Source organism: Anomalospiza imberbis, chromosome 1 (assembly GCF_031753505.1).
Source record: "Anomalospiza imberbis isolate Cuckoo-Finch-1a 21T00152 chromosome 1, ASM3175350v1, whole genome shotgun sequence".
Lineage (NCBI taxonomy): Eukaryota > Metazoa > Chordata > Aves > Passeriformes > Viduidae > Anomalospiza > Anomalospiza imberbis.
The window spans coordinates 69,478,694-69,494,857 of NC_089681.1; the positions used below are offsets into that span (position 1 = coordinate 69,478,694).

At 39.5% G+C, this 16,164-nt stretch overlaps 1 protein-coding gene across 2 annotated transcripts in view; it reads left to right on the forward strand.

Annotated features, from left to right (window-relative positions):
• Positions 1-16,164, forward strand: part of COBL (cordon-bleu WH2 repeat protein) — a 113,528-nt gene that overhangs the window by 24,016 nt on the left and 73,348 nt on the right. The gene's annotated exons all lie outside the window — the stretch shown is intronic.

Below are 16,164 nucleotides of genomic sequence, written 5' to 3' on the forward strand. Positions count from 1 at the left end.
GCGTTTGGTATCGACATGAAAAAGGACCTTTTTTTTTTCCTCCCACTCTGCTTTTTTTTCCCCTCCCAAGAGAAACATAACAGGTTTTAAAGATTCGAAAACAGAAGCGATGGTGTAAACTGAGCATTAAAGAAGGCTGGAACGCCTCCCCTGTGAAGACCGGGCAGAGACGAGTTGGGGTTGTTAAGCCTAGGGAGGAGATGGCTCCAGGGAGACCTTATAGCACCTTCAGTACCTAAAGAGGGTTTACAGGAGATCTGGAGAAGGACTTTTTACAAGGTCATGTAGTCGTAGTACAAGGAGGAATAGATTCAAACTGAAAAAGAGTAGGTTTAGATTGGATATTAGGAAAAATTCTTTGCTGTGGGGGTGGTGAAGCACTGGAACAGGTTGCCCAAAGAAGTTACAAATGCCCCATCCCAGAAAGTGTTCAAGGCAAGGCTGGATGGAGCTCTGAGCAGCCTGGTTTAGTGGAAGGTGTTCTTGCCCATAGCAGGAGCATTGGAAGAATCACAGAATCATCAGGTTTGGAAGAGACCTTCAAGCTCAGTCAATCCAGCTGCCCACCCAGTCCTATGACTGTAACCCCTAAACCACATCACCCAGCACCAGATCCAGACACCTCTTGAACATCTGCAGGGACAAGGATTCCACCATCTCCCTGGGCAACCTATTCCAATGCCTGACCACCCTTACAGTGAATCTTTATTTTTAATCTCTCCTGCCTCATTTTCAGGCCGTTTCCTCTTCTCTTTTTTCTGTAGTCACAGTAGAAGACATGAAGACTATCTTTAAGGTCCCTTCCAACTCTAGACCATTTCTACATGTGAATAATTTAAATAGATATATTTCCTGATGATATTTTACATGCCCATTTTACCAACAGGTGGCTACAGCAAATGACCAGGAAGCTCTTGAACTCAAAGTTGTGTTCACACCACTGTAGTTCTCAAAAAAGGGTGTCAAGGTGTGAGCAGAAGTCTGCAACTGTTCAGATGCCTTACTAACAGTGACAGGTATCTCAATGACATGAGTTGCTTTTTTTTGCTTTTTTTTTTGAAAGTGTTATGTTTTTGAAAATCCTACATTTACTAGGACTATTAGAATTTGGCTTATTTGTCTCTTTGTTTTTAAGACCATTGCTGCTAATGTAATCTGTGTGAAAAGTTAGTATTTTAATGATTGCAGTCCTTGGCTTACTGGCATGTATTGAGTAACAAGGCGATTGAAAACCTGAAGTAAAAATGCAGGGATGGGGTTTTGTGTTTCAGACAGTACATAGAGCTTGTCTGCCACCATCCATATGTGTTGCTGCATCCCTGTGTGGTGATACTGTAAAAGGAAGCTGCAGTTGCTTTGTTTCAGCACTTGACATTGAAGGAGCATTCCCTGAGCTGGATTTAAGAAACTACTGTTTATTTCTTTAAATATTTTATTTTACTGGGTGCTGGTGTGGTTTATTTTATCTTTGTATTTAGTGGAATTTTTGTGAGTTCATTTTAATTAAAGAAGAGGTCTAGCTTGTTTAAATGGTAGACTTTCTAAGTGTGATTGAAGTTTCTTCTGGTGTGCTGCCAGCCAAAGCTGCAGGACAAAGGTAAGACTGAAGCCCTCTTGCCAAAACCTGAGGCAGCATGTGATCTCGTGTTGCTGGCCTTACGACAAGGAAATCTGCCATCTTTGTGCTGCAGGTGAAGTTTCTCATTGGCCTTCATAGTTTTCTTGCGTACTTTCATAAGGCACATCCTGTGTTTGACATAGGGTAAAGGTGGCCTGGGTGGCTCAGGGTGGGGAGAGGTGTATTGGCTTGAGAGTTTTGCATCGTTTTTGCTGCATAGCCTTTCTGGGTCTGGCATGAACCTGGAATTCAGTGAGATCTGCCAGTGTTGGCTTCCACACGCTATTGGTTGGTGTTCTTCTGTAGAAGAGGCTGTGTTTTCTCACATAAGGCTTCTTGCACTCAGCCTGATGCTTAAGACACTTTTGGATCTTGGACAGCCCAGGTCAATAGACATGTTGTCAGGACACTTCTCCTCTTCCATGGTGTCTGAACGCTTTGCTGTAGTATGCATGTTTCCAGAGAAGGACAAACTGGATGAGCTTGAAGAAGTGGAGGGATCTCTCTGGATTGTAGAGAGATCTGCCTGCAGCACAGGAATGAATGGAATCTTCCTGTCCAGCAGCCTCTGCTTGTTCCTCAGCTGTGGATTCCCAGGCAGTGTTCCTGAACTGGAGAAGTCAAACGTGAAGTTACATTTCTTCTCAGCATCTTCACTTCTGCTGGTGTTATTGATTTTTAATTGTATTGTGCATCACTGTCAGGGTGGTAAGGCAGCCCCAGTGAGGAGTGACGTAGCCTTTCCAGTTGGTTTCACAGCAGGGCATGACAGCCCCTGTGCAGGACCAGGATGAGCCCAGCTGGCAGCTGCCAGTTGGGCACTGGGAGGAACATTCACCTTTCTTGTTAGATGTGCTGCAAACCTGTATACCTGTCCTTTAAATAGTCTTTCTCTTGCCTCATCCCCCTCCGCTCTTCCCCAGTTTATATCAAGAGACTGTCTAGGAAAATACTTGGAGGTACATAGCTGTGTTTGAGCTCTGTATGTCTGTGTCTTTTCTTCAAACTACCTGAAGAAGAGACTGCAAGGTGATAAAAATAATTACCTGTAAAAGTTTCTTGTTAATACAAATGAAATCAGAATAAGACTTCTTTTAATATCATTTGTTTCTTATTTCAACAATGAATATGTTTAGGGATTGACAGAAATTTGCTTTTGTATATACACATAATGAAATGCAACAAACCACACTTCTTGTCTACTTGACAGCAGTTCTTTGTGGGTATAAGTTTGCTGATTCAAGGGAGAATCTGCTGAGTGAGGTTAGGGTTAGGCTATTTAATTTTTATTATGTGTTTTTTCTATTCATGCTACCACTAAGTCTTCAATATTAATATAATACATAGAGGGTTTTCTCTCTAACCTAAGGCTGTTCTATCCTCCTCTGTGGCAGAAATGAAAAGCAATATTAAGCTACATTCTATTGTCTCATTAATATCACTAGTATAGGAAGTTTTTCCTTTTTTTCTTTGACTTTGTTTTCCTTTTTGTTTCAAATTTCTCCTGAATCTTCAGATTTCTTTTCATCATTTCATGCCACCTTCTTCTACCAGCTATGCAGACTGAGTGCACAAAAAAAGGGTGTGTGGAATTCATAAGCCCAACCCAGATATTTTCAATTGTTCAGACTCTTCCAAGTTTAAAAATAAGCGGTTAAACGTGTTATGTGACACCTTTCATATATGTTTAATTTAGCTGTCATTTGCCAAGACTATCAACATGCCAGGTATTCATTCAGTCAGAGATTAAAGCTTTAAGTCATTATTTGCTTTGAGAGAAGAAGCAGTAGTGAAATGAAATTCTTACTCTTCCTGCGCTGTCTTTCTGGACTTAATCCTATGGTCAAGGACACATGTGATAAAGCATAGCTTGCTTTTAACAACAGCATGGTCAGGATAATTTGAATAAGGTTGATGCATTAGTAAGTCTTTAGATGTTAACAGGGAAATGGGGCTAGGTGCAAATAATACTTTGGTTAATGCCTGTATGCATGGCTTGAGTACATGGAAGTGTTTGATTCACTCAAGGTGGACTTTTGCTGCTGATGTCAAGCATATGTCAGGAGGTATCTGCTTCTGGGCATTCCTTTGCTGCTTCATAGTAAGCGCAAAGGATATGTGATTTTTGATATCAGCGGGCATGGTTTTTGACACTTGCATGCCAAGCAAAACCTTCAGTGTTACCGTGCTTCTGGATTTAACAGACCAACTGCTCTGTCAAATCTAGTGCATCCTCTTGTGAGGATGTAATATTTACATTATAGCCAGCAAATGACACTATCAGAATGACAGAATGAGCTAGGCTGGAAAAGACTTTAGAGATCATCAAGTCCAACCTAAGGCCTGACACCACCTTATCAACTAAACCATGGCACTGAGTGCCACATCTAGTCTTTTTTTAAATACCTCCAGGGATGATGACTCCACCACCTCCCTGGACAGCCCATTCCAATGCTCAGGCATTGGAATGGGCTTCTCTTTATGTGAAGAATTTTTTGTTTGAAGAATTTTTTTCTCTTTGTGTGAAGAATTTTTTTCTATTGTGTAGCCTGAACTTCCCCTGGCGCAGCTTAAGATCATGGTGCACAAATGCCTCCATGTTTGGGTGCATGAATGCTTCTGTGTCTTTTTCTCTGGCTCTGAACATGGGTAGTGATGATTTACAAGTGGTTACAATCTCTCATGTCCTCCATTATTGCATGCTAATATTTCTGTCATATAATTTTGTCACCCCCTACTCAGGGTGGGGAAAAAATATTTGGTCAAGCAGTTTCCTACACACATTCATCTTTCACTGGCTGATCTGTTCCCAGATGCTGTGAGATTGAATTTAGCTTGCTAGGAGGCCTGGGGCAACTGCAATCAGAGTTGGAAATGTACTTGCTTTGAAGTCAGCATTTGGTGGCATCCTTTTTTAGAGCAACAAAGAGTGATTGACAGGATCTGCTTGTGCCTGTGTTAGTAGATGTCCATAATAATTTCTTTATTCATATTGTTGTAGAAGAAGTTGATAGAAGATAAAGCAATGCTGTACAGAAGCAGCTAAATCTAAACAGTGAATATCATTTGTATATTGTTTAGTCCTTCTTTTCATATATTACTGACTCAGAAACAGAAATGATGGCATATAGCCTGATAGCATTCTCTCTACATCATCTATGTATGCATGATAACGCATATATATACGTGCTGTATGTCATGTGAAGGTGTGAAGCAGGCCTGTGCTTTTGTCAATTATGATGTGCAGCAGCTGTGGCTGTGGAAATGCTTTTGGGTTCCTGGCAGGAGAGTGCACCCTTCCTTCCCACACTGTTGAGTAGCCCATGCTAATTCAGCAGCATTTATCCTGAAGTACAGGGGTCAGTTGAGCTTGCAGGAATAACTTGGATTGCACCACTGTTGTTTCTTCGGGGCTAGAATTAGAACACAAGGGAGACAAGCCCCTTAACCTTTGTTTTGGTAGATGTAATGCTGGGTTTCTCCTGCCTTGTTGCTTTGCTTGTTGCTTTGCAGTTTATGTTGGGCTCAGAAGAGATTTATTTGGAGGAACATGGCTCTGTAAACTGCATTCAGGATTTTCCTGTCTGGGAAGTCAAATAAGCAAGAGGGGGGATGCTAGGTCTGCTTGCTAACAGTTGAGTGCTCTCATCTCTCTTTGGGAAGCAGAGTGCCAACATGTGTCAAGTGAGCAACTGTTAGGCGCTGGCTCAGGGAGTGCTCTCTCTATGCTGGTAATTTCACCAATTATCACTATGCCACTGGCCTTCCTATTTCAGAGGAGGTGACCAGAGAAATTGTGGTGTGGCAGGTCTGACTTTATCTGGTGTCCTCAGATTCCCTTGACCTCTCTGACTCATTTTAGAATCGGAAATGGTAAAAAGTCAGGGTGGTAACACATGAAGATAGCCTTGCTTGCTTTTTTAATTGATCTTTTTTTCCTTTCTCCCCTTTTATTTTTTTAACACCTTAGTTGTATTCTTCTGGTTTTCTGTAAGACATAGTAAGAGCATCTAAGAGAACTGTGCCTTTGCATAGCTAAAAGGCAGCTGGTTGGATGCCCAGGGCAGTACCATGTAGTTGCTCTCCACTTCCCACAGCTTCTCGAGGTGCCATGCTGCTGATACTCCACATTCTTCTGGTACCTGGAAGTTGCATTCTCACTGGGGGAGCCAGCAAGAGGGGCTGTCAGCACAGAGGTGAAACTGAGCTCTGCTGAGGTTCTGCCAGAATGAAAACTTGACTTTCTGCAACATCAGTGGCAAAAGTCCTACTGACTTAAGTGAGTCCAGGATATCTTTGTTCTGGTTTTCATCAGTTGTGAGGAGGAAACTCTGTAGTCAAACACTTCCAAACTCATATTTTCATTCACTGTTGCCAGGTAGGGGCTTTCAGATGGGACAGACACCCTTATTTCAGCAGAGTCTGCCAACAGCTTGTGTGACCATGAAGTGGTAAATATAAGATGAAGTTTATTTCATGATACTTTTGGCCTGTATTTTTTTAATAATTGTTTTTTTCATTGGTTAGTGTGATTTCAGTTTAATTGACAAGAGATAAAGAAAAAGCTAATGTACTAGCTTTTCATAAGTGTCTGGTAAGTTGGTGGCTGGTAGGGAGAAGAGGCCTTGTAACCAGTGAGGTGAAAGCTTCAGGATAAGGTCCAGAGTTGAAGACAGTCATTAAGTGCTCCAGCACTGAAAAGAGCTTGTGAGACTTGTCACCCTTTTCGATATGAAAAGTAGTTCAGACAAGATAAGGAACGTGGAGGAAATTGGATGTCATTAATGCTGCTGTTTCTTTGGTTTTGACAAGAAGATGGAAGTCTTTTGGTTAAAAAGTCCAGTTCTAAATCACCATTTTTTGTTGCTTGCATTTGAAGTATTTGTGCTTCTTGCCACTTCTAGTATAACTGTGGCAGTTCATGTTATAAGGTAGTCTAATATATCCTGTTTCTTCCTGTGTGGGTGTTGTAGGCTCTGCTGAGTGTGCAGCTGGCTCAGACATGTCTACAAAATCTTGCAATCACTGCTGTGATGCCCCATCAGTAGTTACAGGGCAGCCTCAAGCATGTTTGCATTGATTTATCTCTTGAGCAGCATTTAAAGCTTCTCAGCAGCAGATGCCTTCAGTTTCTTGGTGATGTTTTCTCATGGATAACATGTAACACCATTCCTGTAGATTCCAGTCTGCTGACAGGAAAGTCTTGGTTTTACTCTGTAAAGTCCATAATGGTCCTGATTCCTGCCTGTTTCCTGTGTCCTGAGCCAGTGCCACACATCAGTAAAATGACCACAAATAATCATCCCTGATTTGAATGTGTGTGATAAAGAGGGAGGGTACTTGGCTCCTTCCTCTCTCATTTGATACTGTCTGGGTGTGTTAACATGCCTGATTTATCAAGATTTTCTTCATAATGTGCTCTAGTTTGCACTGCATGAGGCCTATATAATTTTTGGTTTTGAGAGATTTAAAATCCATTAAGTAATGCATATGCCTACAGGATACATTAAACAGAATTTTAAATGGAAATTAACCAAAAAATTAGTTTACTGACATATAAAATCATTAAAACACTTATTTTCTTACTTGATAAGTTAGGATCACACTTCAGAGTTCTCCTGTTTGGTGTTGTAAGTGTGCTAACATCTGCAGTAGTCTTTTTGGTCAGACTTTCCGGTTTCTATATTAATGTAGGTCTCTCACCTGCATAGTAGAATCGGAGTGGGGTTTCTTACTTAAATTTATGATATGCTCTTAATAAACCAAAATACTTGGATTTTAGTTTAAACCCAGAAGTACTTGATTCCTGTGTCATTTCGAAAGAAGAGAATATAATAAAAATGAAACTAAAATACTTGTGGTTCTAATGCGAAATTTAATTAACCAAATCAGCACCAGAAAAGTACACAGAAAGTCAGCTGAAGCTGTGAGATTTCCTGATAAAAGCATGTGTGGCATCCGAGAAGTACTGGGTCTGACAGCAGTTTAGACTGTTGTGTCAAAGTTGGATATTTCTTTATCTCATTGACATTGCATTTTTGTCCCATTAACCTTCATGTAATATACTGCTGCATGTGATTCCTTGCTGTGTGATGGAGCATTTATTAAGACCGAATTATAAATGCTAATTAAGATGATTAGGGAGGGTAAGGAATGCCCTGGCACCTCTGATTCTTTTTTTTTTGTGTGAGTGAATGTAAACTATATCTCACAAAAAAATGCACTGTTAGTTCTTTTAGGGGATTTTTTTTCTAGCTCCAAAGAGAAGCTTATCAGCCCTGTAGTTCAGGTGCTGATTTCTTGTATGTCATGTTTCTCCAGTTAGAATTTACAGAATAATTGTAGATGGAAAAAAAAAAGGGGGTAGATTAATGCCTTGATTAATGCCTTTTGTCTTCTAGATCAGGAAATCCAAAGTTGTCATGTTGTCATCTTGCTTATCTTCCAATATATCAGCAGATGTGGACTTTCGAATATATGGGGAACAGTGGGCACTGGACTTGGGTACAGCTTTCCTTTTCTGCCCCAGGAGATTTGATGTAAGGTCAGCCATGATAACATCACAAGTGCTTCTCCAAGGGCAAGTGAACTTGAGAGGAAGCACAGAGGCACTTCCCCTTTTAGGAGAGTGCAGTGCAGCTGGAAAGTAAATGGCTTTTGTAGTCCTGCCTGCTGTGTTTTGTGTATCTCCTGCCTGGATCCTTGTAGCTGAAGAAACTTTCCAGTTTTCAGAAGCAGAGATACCTTCTAGCCTGCAGCCTGTAAAGACATTGGGGTAGTTGCTCTTTATTAATTTAATTCCTGCCTAGAAGTATATGCTTCTAATGTTATGAAAAGCCTTTTGGGTCCAAGGGGTGCTTTGGAACTGTGTCAGGATGCTCTTTAGTCTGGTCAGAGCCTTTAACTTTTGTCCGCGTCCTTTTCTTTGGTATGTCAAGGTTTTCTGAAGTATCTGTGATCTTGTCACCATTTGCAGCCAGTTGAGTGGAGGTAGGTGGAATAACATAGGTGTAATTCTGAAAAGTCTCCCTTAATGACCATTGCCTGCCTGTTTTGTGGGATCTGTTTGTGTCAGGGTGAATAGATGAAATGAGCTTCAGTGGTGTATTCCTAGAGCATTGTCGCTGAACGAGGAATGATGATGTGTCAGCTCAGAGTAACAGGTGTTAGTGTTCACCAGCATGTACCTATTTAAGCAGGTAATCATACTAAACAATTCTTCCCCACCTGCACCTCAGAGGGACACTGTTTCTAGTTGAGACAAGTATTGGTAGGAATAATATTCTGTAGTAATGTTAATGGTTTTCCACTGAATTGCCCACTGCCTTCTAAGCATATTATAAAACTTAAGAATTAGCCAGCACAGTAAATCACATCAGAATTTCATTAACGATATATACTGTTTTTCCTTGATTCTTTCAAAACTATTCCATCTTCTGTGGGAATAAGGCAAGCACTTTACTGCAAGGAGCACTAATCTATGGTCTTCAGGCCTCTAGAGAGTAACTCTCAGTAAGTGGTAGTGAGGTTAAAAGTCTGTGGGTACAAAAATAGAGTGCAATCTGGGATACGATACCTTTGCTCAACAACGCATTGCAAATGCACCTTGAATTTACAAATTAGTTGACAGTGCAAGTCTCTACAGAAGAGTTTATAAATCAGTGTTGCTAAGCAATACACTTTTATCGAAGGTGATTGTTGATAAGAGATTAAGAAAGGACAACCACACTGAAATCTGAACAGCACCTATCATTTCAGGGATAACATGCAGTACAAGTGTTTCTGAGATAGCCTCAGGCTTGAGAAACCATACATTTAGTCATTGACCCCTCTAGAAACAAATCATCTGTTCATTGCTGACATGATTCACTGTCAATAAACATGATAAAGACTATTGTGTGTTAGTAAAGCCTATTACAACTGGCAAGGTACCTTTCTAAACCTAGAGAGCTCATCATGGGGTTGTGGCATCCTCACAAAACCACAGCTGACAGGTAGTAGAGTGAGTGCATCTGAAGGATGCCTATTTGCCCACAACATGCAGAAGGCCAGCAGAGCTTCCAGCCTGCTTGGAAATACTCTTGCTTTGTCTCATGACAGTGTTTTCCACAGGTGAGTATGGTTAGTAAGAATCCAGTTAACCAAAATGAACCTGACTATAACCTCATGAATAATGCTGAGAAATCTCATTAGTTGTCTTGACAGAGATTTTAACCTTATGTTTTTTGCACTTCAGCCATAGTATTTGCCCTCTGCAGAGAATTCAGTGTGCAAGTGGCTTGTCTGCATGGTTGTGGCCTGCTATCTGCTTAACTGTGCATCTTCAATGGCTCAGTGATGATTTGAGAGCACAGAGAATAGAACGATAACAGGGCTTGGGCATTTTACAGCGTAAGCATCAGTATTCTGATTTTCTCTCTTTAGTACATTTGGGATGTTAGCATGGATGGCTTTGGCATTTTGTTTTTTTGGTTTGGTTTTTTAACTAACCAATGCCATTATGCTTATGTATCAATAATATAAAAATTGTAGGGTTCTCATTTCCCATTGAAGCATACCATGCAAAGCAGTCTGATTTAGTCACAGATGAAGGAACTGGATGATAGTTTAGCTGAGCACAAGCAATGGGATGTTTTCCTTAAGTGTTTTCTTTATTTTGATATTATTGTTACTTGGAATGAGAATGAGACTAATTGATAAATACTTGATAAATGGGGAGAAAACATTGTGAGTTTGTGGATAATGAAGGAAGAAGTCAAAAATACTGGTAGGGATACTGTTCACTGAATGCTTTGCACTACTGCATTACTGTTTTCTCTGAAAGTCCGTTTAACAGCAATCTTTTGATTTTGGTCAGTGTGAAACTGGCAGAGAGTTTTAGCTGAAGTGGTGATGGTTAAACATATTTGAGTCCTAAAGCCTAAATGTTTATTGCCTGTATTCATGTTTTGGTTCATCTGCAGCTTCTCTTCAGGCAAATGTCATTGTAAAAAGAGCAAGGCTTCGCCATCCCTATCTAGAGTGCCATTTTTCAACTTTGCTTTTGACCACATTCCTTTGAAGGTGAAGCTTCTTATCCATCCTCCAGCATGAATTCTTGGTGGCATTTTGTTTGGATCACATCTCCCAAGCTAAAGAGTTAAAACTATTTGTATATCTCTGGCTGAGAGACGTGATATCACTGCATTTTAGATTGCAGAATTTTATCTTTCCAAATTAGAACTTACCTGTGCTTTCTTGCCTTTAACCACCGGAGACTTCTGTTTTTCTTCAGCATGTGATTCAGCAGATTAGGTAAATAATTAAATAATGTTAACTGCTCTCCCATTTCATTCCTCTTTACTGATGTGCAACCCAGTGGAGTTGTACAGAATGGCACCAGCTCGTAGTGTGGTCTTTGCCACACACTGAACGTGTGGGTGGTATCTCAAAGTCCTATGATACAGCTATTAGTGATACAGACCTTACAGTGCTTATTCAGGCAGTGTTTTCATTACTGCAGTGGGCATGTACCCAAATCTGGGGATTTGGCTGCTTTTTAAATATTTTCATTAGGGCTTGTCTTCTACTTTGTTTTGGGAACTGATACAGGTAGATCTATTAGGCTCCCTGGCATGGCTGTGGTTGCTAAGTGTAAAAGCATTGGTAGGCTCCAGTGTTATTCCTTGATCAGTTAAAGCTCACCCCATGTACAGGTCCATTCCTGCTGTCACTCCAAGAGAGGGCTTTCTGAAGTAGCAGTGGGGAGCGCTGCATGGCCCATGTACTACAGGAGGTCAGATTAGAGTGCTTCTGGCTTCTTCTGGCCCTAAAAATGAATCTGTCATGAAATTGGTATGTCAGCTCCTCTGTACCAGATCTTGAGGGAATGCTTTAGTGACTGGAAGGAGAATTAGGCTTTTGTTGGAAGATAGTACACTATGATTCTTAATTAAAAGTGTGGGTGATGTATAAAAACATGATCATTTGAGGATACCAGCCACAGGCTAACAGATCATTTAACCTTCCTGTCAGAGGGTGAGCCCTCAGTAGTTCAGCTACATTGTGTCAGTGCAAGAGTCTGTGCAAGTTCTGGCTGGGCAGAAGTCTGTTTTCTTTTTTTTGGCAGCTGTGCAATGTTTCACAAGGACCAGAGTGGCTAGATCTCTGCTGTGCATTGGAACACATTTCAGCCTCTCAGGAAATGGGTCATATATGGGGAGATGCCTCTGGTAGCAAATTTTATAACAGTTATTCACTGGCACATCCAAGACCGAGATACTGCAGCCCACCACTTTTAAATGATTGACTGATTAAATTGGTGAAATTTTTGAAATTAGAGAGATAATATTAGGAACTACTTCCATTAAACTGTATCATCTCACCTTGACTTCTGTTTATTTTGCTTTAACTTCACCCTTGGGCAACCATCATTATATACTTCCATCCCTGCTTCCTCTTCTACAGATGTGCTCATTCTATTTGCTTCTGGTCTTTATTTCTTTTTCTTTTCTTCTGGCATAGAAACTTTATTTTTAAAATACATAAAGCTGTAGGGTTTCCCACCAATAGAATCAAATGGAAGATCAAAAATATAATTAAATTACTTTAATTTCTTTGCCAGAAACAAATTATTTTTTCTTGTCTATTTTGGGTGACTTTATCATGCCCACAAGGAAATAATTTTCATTGTGCCTGTCAGTGTGATCCTACCTTAAAAATGGAATGATCTTTTACAAGTAATATGAAATTCCAATTAATGTTTGAAAAGAGAAAAGCATAAAATAATTACATACTATAGTAGTCATGGAATTCAGACTAAAAACTGCTAAAACAAAGCAGCAACTTATTTTAAAAAATTAAGTAGAGAATCCCAGTTGTTGCCTGAGCCATATCCACTAGTAATCTAATTCATTCCATCTTAGAGTCTGCTGAAGATTTCAGCTCTTTAGAAAGTGTAATATTGGTGTAATATAATTAATTTTACCAAAATATTTTAAAATAATTTTAGAAACAAGTTACTTTCAATAGTAAGACATTATAGACCTATAACCTGTATGAGGCATTTAAAAGTTTACATTACCTGTGTTGCACATAATTGTAATGAATGGATATATTTAGCCTGTGATAGACAAAATAAACTTGAGAATGTTCTTTGGTAATTTTGTTTTGTTTTTAATTTAATTGGTTAATTTAAATGTTATAGATGGCAAAGTGGAATGGAGTTCTAGTTTATGCTGTAAGGGTGTCTGGATGAATTTGTGCCTCTTTAGTACTTACAGACATTATCATGCTCTCCTGGTGTCTGTTCTCAATCTCTCTGAGATTTGTTTGACTTTTGGTTTCCATTTTCAGAATTCTTGAGGTGTCTTTATCTTGCTGCTGATCTGTTTGTATTTCCTTTACATTTGTGCTGTGTACGTTACAATTTTTCTGAGCTGCTGCATCAGAAGCTGAAAGAATTTTATTTACAAAGAGGAAACTTAGCTTGCTGTTTATCCTGATAAAGTGCCTAGCCAGTGATCTGGGTTTTCTTTGCTTTGCCATAAGCAACAAACAAAGAATGAAAACGAAATGTTCTCTGAAAGATATCTCCTTCACAAGTTAGATCACTGAGCATGAATGACTTCTACCCTGCTGCTTCTTGGTGGAGTATGAGGTGTGTGCCTCAGGGCCAGGCTTCTGACTTTTCTGTGCAAGTTTCCAGGGGAAAGGGAGCAAGTGAACGTACTCATCTGTATTTTTTTCTTGCCTATGTACACAGACTTCCCCTCAAAAGACTGTAGGAGTCCAATCACCTGAAAATCAAGAATGTTTATTCCCATTTTTCCTGGTTTTCACCCAAGAGACGTTGTGTGTGTATTTTCTCATCACTGAGCACTTGCATGCTCAGTTTGTTTCTCCTGATTATGAGATGAGGTATACATAATTGTCACAGAAAAATCCTTTGCACCTGTTTGAGCCTTTTGACCAGACTGCAAATTGACTTGACCAGACTGTGCTAGTTGGCCATTTCACAAAAAAAGAATGTTTCCCATAGTTCTGCTATGATAAGGGATGGCTGAGGTTTCGTTATTTTTTGGGAATGGTGGAAATGGGTAGCATTTCACTGTTTCACTTTCAGTTTTTTCTTTTTGTGTGTGTATGTGTGTGTGTGTTAGACCTTATCTGAAGAAAGGCAATCTCTGCATAGCTTACCCTGGGCATGGTAGTCCCAGGACCACTGCTGCTCATAAGATAGATCACATTTTTCTCAGATAGGATTGTAAAGTCAAGGTTACATCCTGTTACTTGGTAGTTATATATTAATAGGTTGTAGGTCCAAAGGGCTTGTGTTACTTTGTCTTGAAGTTTATAATCTGATGAAACTTCTTTTCATTTCTCTTGCATTTCTTCTGTGCTGAACTACAGAAACATTGATCTTATTAGTCAGTGGTAGCTGCAACCGTAACAGGTCAGTTTCCTTGTTTTTCCTTTTCCATCTTGAGAAACCTGGTACTTTTACTGAGAACAGTGCTGGTAGTTGATTTATATATTCTGCCCAGTTATTTCATGACTATATGTATTCTTTCCCATTTACAGTTAAGTAAGAATAAATAGTTCAAGCCTCAGTAAAAGCCGCTGTACATTTGTGTATTAGAATCAGCTGCTTGTTTTCACTGTCTCTGTCTCAAGGACTGGATGGAAGCATTTGTGTAACCATGAGTTAAACCTGACCATAGATCTGAAGTGTTTCCACTTGTAACTTCTGCAGACTAGGACCTGGTACAGTGTCTTAACAGGTATCTCAGTAGTGAGTACATTGAAAGATGTTTGTGGACAGAAGATAGCTGTTGAACTAAATTTAGGTTGAATTTATCTCACACTGAAGAATGGTATGCAACTTTTTTATATAGCATGTTGTGGTTATACCATGGAAAGTACCCTTGCTTCCCATGCTTTTAAATCACTCACTTTCTTTGTGCATTATTTTAGTGGGGTAACAATAAGGCTTTTATTGCAGAGTGATTGGTATTGTCCTCTATAACCATTGTTGCTCTGACAGAGAAAGATTAATTCTTTTTCTCACTCACATTCAGTAGTATTAACAGACTTCTAGGCACCTTCTGACTGCAGTTGCTGGAGCCTGTCAGAAAAAGCAGTTGTTCATGTCAGATCTAAGGTAGAGATAAATCTGTGGCTTTCAGTCTGAGATTCATGGAGCTACATTCTACTACAGAGATGTTTCAGAAAGTTTGCTATAAAATGCAAATCTATGTGACATATCACTCCACAAATGTGAACTGCAGAGGAATCTGCTTTTACTGAAATATTTTGAGATCTGTCATTTGGAAAATGTTGAAAAACAGGAATTTCAAGCAGTCACAGTGAAAATACGTATAAGTCACTATTGTGGAAAAGTTCATATGAGGTCACCTGAACTGTTGCTAGGTTAGAGAGACTGCAGTGGGAATGTTTTCCCTTTTCCTTTCTCTGATGTCTCTGAAGGAAACAGACCTGCCCTGTCCTTTCTGCACAAAAGAAAAGGAGGATTGTAGTGTCTAAAAGGCCCTGTCTGCTTAATGCCAAAAAGAATACGCATTGTTAGATGTTATATGGAGTTAAAGAGAACATCTCTGGCCAATGTATGGCTGATACTTTTGTTTATGTGATGCCTGATTTGCTGACACACTGCCCCCCTCTCACCCCCAGCCTCCAGGAGTTTTATACAAGGTCTGTAACTGCAGAATTGGCTGACGAGTACTTAAAAAGTTTTAAAAAATATATTAAAAAGATAAAAATCACAGTCTCATTAAGGTGTCTGACCTTGTTTGTCTGTTCCCATGGAAAACCTCAGGCAGGTTTATGTTATCACCAGGGAACAGACACCTTGTGTAGCATAGTCCCAATTTACTTCCAACTCCTTCACTAGCTTCAAAACTCAGTCTTTCTTCATTTCTTCCCTGAAGTTTCAAGTGTCTATGGCTTCAGCTATTTCAGTTTCATGGTAATTTTATTACCATGGCTTTATTTCTTCTACCTTTTTTCACTGTGAGATCTGGAATTTATAAGCTAAATCATAATTGCAACTAGTTCTGCCAGGCTCAGAACACTTACCTGCTTCTTTTCTTTCTTCCCCATTTGGTACTTTGTCAGATGCAATGTGTTGGAATTAGCTCGCACATTATGGAACAAGCTGCAAAAACAAAAAATAAAAGTTTGTTTTAATAAACAAGTTACCATTTATAGTAGCTCTATAGCTTTTTCTGTTGATGTAGTTGATATTATGAAGGGCAAGAATTACATGATTTGTAAAATTGATGTGAAGTTCTTAAACTGCATGATTGTAAGGCTGTGTTGCCATGTATCTGGATGTATGCAAAATTCCCATGTCTCTCACCACCTGCTTACAAATAAGAACTGTAGCTAAATATAAAGGGATCTTTATATTTATATGAGGAGAAAATGAATGCAAATTTCTTTTATTTTTCTTCAATAGACAAATAATTTAAGAGTTTAGTTCATGGAGAGTCAAGGTAGTTAATTACTTGTTAATGCTCTGTGTCAGAACTTAACATCACCTCATT